Raw genomic sequence first — 3868 nt, 5'->3', positions numbered from 1 at the left:
TATGTGTCAGTTAGTGGTGTTAACCAGGGCTGTGGAGATAGCTCAGTAGGTGAAGTGAGGATGTCATGCAGACATGAAGATTTGAGTTTGATCCCGGAACTCAAGCAGAAATACTGAGCATGATGGTGGTGATTATAATCCCAGCCTGGGAAGGTGGAGGGAAGAATTTCTGGGTGTCAGAGCAGCCACCCTACCCATTCCACCAAACTCCAGGCCAATGAGAACCCTTGCCTCAAAATAACAAGGTAGGTGGCTTTGGAGAATACACATGCACACACACACATACTCAGAGACACCAATTAAAAATATTTATTTTTATTTTATGCTGCTCTGTGCATGCAGTGCCCAAGGAGGCCAGAAGGGGGCATCAGGTACCTATGGGTGCTGACAACTCTTCAGTGCTGGGCAAGGGATCTACCTCAGGGTTAAAACTCCAGCTCTTAGGCAGGGTGTGGTGGTATACACCTTTAATCCCAGAGTTTGGGAGGCAGAGGCAGTCTCTGAGTTTGAGGCCAGCCTGGGTGTACATAGTGAGTTCCAAGGTTGCACAGAGACCCTGCTCAGAAACAAATTCCAGCTCTCTCCCTTTTTTTTTTTTTTGAAAACTATGACCTATTATTGTTATCCATTGTCACCCTACCGTGACACTGTCCACAGTTAGCAGGCACGGTGTCCTGAGAGGCTGGAGAACAGCCATGCTCAGTCAAGGCCTTGTCCTAACAGGCTGCACTTCACTTTTTGTTGTTGTTGTTATTTGTTTATTTGTTTGTCTTTTCAAGACTAGGTTTCTCTGTGTAGCTCTGGCTGTTCTGGAACTTGTTCTATAGATTAGGCTAGCCTTGAACTCATGAAGATTAGCCTGCCTCTGCTTTCCTAATGCTGGGATTAAAGGTGTGTGCTACCACCTCCAGGCCCTGCTTCACTTTTTGACCTGTAGGTTTCCCAGCTTTGGGCCACTTTGCATGTCTTCCTTTTCCTCCATATCGGAGGTCTGTTGGGTCAGCTAGAGTTCACCAGTTCTCTGTAGACTCCCTTCCCCTGTATTGTTCACTATACACATATGCCCTTTCCTAACCAAACAGTATGGAGTCAAGGAAAGCTGAATAGGTCCCATAACCTCGAGAGCCCAGTTTCCTGGTCATGAGACAGACAGTCGTCATTCCTGCCCTGTCTGCCTCCTGGTGTCTCACAGCACCTCTCCAAGTCCGTATTTGTTTCCTGCTGGGGCCCGGATGTCGGCTGAGCTCCTTACATTGCCCCTAGTTTTTCTCCAAGTCACGTCTCCGGTCTTGCAAAAGGCTTATTGGCTATAGTGCCTTCCTTTCATACTCACAGCGCCACCAAGTGGCTAACCTGGTGGAAGACCAGTCAATTATCTGGAGCGAATTGAACCCATCCTGGAGGAGCATTCTCCTCACACGGATGCCAACGTTCCTGCTAGGATCAATACAGTCAATCCTCCCTGACTTCTTCTACTGTGACTTTGGTGTTCCTCCTTTCCTGTCTCTAGATTCTGTAGGCAGAGCTGTACTTGGGGAGCTGAGAAACCCTTCTCATAACGTCGTCTAATGACCCCCAAGTTTGTATGGGTCTGCAGCACATTCCCGAGGCAGGTGCCTGGTTTCCATATCTCGCTCCACCCTCACCTGCCCATCACCTGAGCTCCCGTGCTACCTGCTCCTCCACCTGCAATTGTGCCTGGTTTCCATATCTCGCTCCACTCCATCTGCACCTTCCTTACAACTCTGCCTTCACATCTCCTCCCGCACCTCCACCTCATTCTTCGGCATCAGCAACTCCTTGCTATCTGTACTCCACACCCTTTGTCCACACACCAGTTCCGGAAGCTGTACCTTTCCAAACTCCAGGCGTCCAGACTCCTTGGTCCTCTAGGTCCAGACTGACCCAGGGTCAGATGACATTGGGCTAGACTTTATTGGGTTTGCCCTGACCATCTTGCCACCTGTGGAAAGAGATAGGGTGGGAGTCAGCATTAAGCCTCCTCACTTAGGGCCGCTTTGAAGCCCCCACCATCCCCTCCCCGACTCCCCGCCGAGCTGGTAGATTAGGAACTCAAAGCTCTCCTGCCTTTTGATTTCAGGGCCAAGTTTCATCTTTCCCTCTCAACTTAAACTACCCAGCATCCAGGGAGGAGGACTCTACTGTCTCCCAAGTATTCCCATGCTTCCTCATCTTCACGATGCAGGACACATACACTCCTTTGACCCTGAAACATTTCATCATACTCACCCAGAAACCCACATGCCCTTCTGAAGGGTGGGCGATAGGCCTTTTCTCTCCCTTTGTAACACAGATATAGGCCAGATTAGAACAGATTAAAAATAGATTAAGGCAGGTTTATTGCAAACCTGGAAGCAGCTCTTTTGTGTGGGTTCACTGATCCCACAGGTGGAGGTCGATGAAGTCACACATCTGGACTAAAGCAAGGAGGTTTTATAGAGTTTAGTCAAGGAATGATGACGTGCCAGCAAGGAGCTGGGACTGTGTCCATACACGGTCAAAAGCTGAGCCCCTGAGCGGGCACTTTTGGGTGGGTTTTCAGAAAGGAGGAGAGATTGCTTCTAAGCCTGAAGTTTTTTGCTTGCGGGCAGGGTTGGGGGAAGAAGGGTTTCTTAGTTTGTACAGAGGATGAGCAGGGGTTCCAGCCAAACAGTGGGGATGAGATCTGTTCATTACTCCCATAGCTCCTAAAAGCAAAGATGATGTGTATGTGTGTGGGGGTGGGTGGGTTGGGGAGCACCTTCATAGAGGCAGGGGGAGGGGGGATGGGATGAGGGTTTCTGAAGGGGAGACCTGGAAAGGGGAAAACATTTGAAATGTAAATAAAGAAAATACCCAATAAAAGTAAATTGAAAAGAAAAAAAAGATGATGTGGATCTGGTTCCATACAAAATAGCTTGCAGGAAAAGTGAGTATAGCTAACTCCACAAGGAAAAAACTCTGGGCTTAAAAGCAATCTTTTCTTGTTCATGACAGCCCACCCCAAAGTGCCTGTCCAGGAGACTACTCAATTTTCAGTGGATACATTCTTCTAGATTAAAGACTCTTCCCTGTGAAAATACACACACACACACACACACACACACACACACACACACACACACAGGCACACATACAGACATACCTACGCAGACACACACACAGATGCTCACACACAGAGACACAGAGAGACACATACTTACACAGACACACACACATACAAACACACACACACACACCAACACACACATACACCACATGAAAAAGGGAGAAAAGAGTTAGTTGCTCTAAATGTCGAGGATCGTATATGTTGATTATCTTTGAAGATAGTCTTTTTTTTTTTTTTTACCTCTAATCACTGAGCTTCTAGAATCATGAGCCCTTTGCATCCTTCAAGTCTAGCCCACATTACTCTTCTTTGCAGGACTCTGTGGCTCTCTCACAGGCTGAAGTAACTGTCCATGCTTTTTTGCTGAGAAAACACTTTTTTTTTAATTCTTTAACAATTTCATACATGTGTGCAATATATTTTGATCACTCCTACCTCCAACTCCCTGTTCATATCTCACATATCCCTTCCAACCCTCCCCATCACCCCCACCCCCACCCAGCAAGCACTGCCTGCTGGAGTTTTGCCTTGATCTGGTACAGGTGACCATAGCTGCAGTAACGCTGAGAGTGTAATGTTCACACCCAGAGGACAGAATTCCACAGACTTCATTCCAGCCCTTCACCTCTGACATTCCCTCTGTCTCCTCTCCCACAACGTTCCCAGAGCTGGGGTAGATTGACATAGATAACCCACTTAAGGCTGAGCATTCACATCACTTCTCTTCCTTTTCTTTTCTTTTCTTTTCTTTTCTTTTCT

At 47.5% G+C, this 3868-nt stretch overlaps 1 long non-coding RNA gene across 2 annotated transcripts in view; it reads right to left on the bottom strand.

Moving 5' to 3' along the window:
- Positions 1–294: 294 nt before the first annotated feature.
- The window catches only part of LOC116084623, a 6921-nt gene continuing 3347 nt past the window's right edge, over positions 295–3868 (bottom strand). For both annotated transcript variants that reach the window (XR_004116190.1, XR_004116189.1), the window contains 2 exons: positions 1854–1963; positions 295–1353 (listed from right to left, as the gene is read on the bottom strand). This is a non-coding gene — a long non-coding RNA (uncharacterized LOC116084623). The remainder of the gene's footprint in view (positions 1354–1853; positions 1964–3868) is intronic.

Source organism: Mastomys coucha, unplaced genomic scaffold, assembly GCF_008632895.1.
Source record: "Mastomys coucha isolate ucsf_1 unplaced genomic scaffold, UCSF_Mcou_1 pScaffold9, whole genome shotgun sequence".
In the NCBI taxonomy this organism is placed as follows: domain Eukaryota; kingdom Metazoa; phylum Chordata; class Mammalia; order Rodentia; family Muridae; genus Mastomys; species Mastomys coucha.
This window is presented reverse-complemented; position numbering and strand designations above follow the sequence as displayed.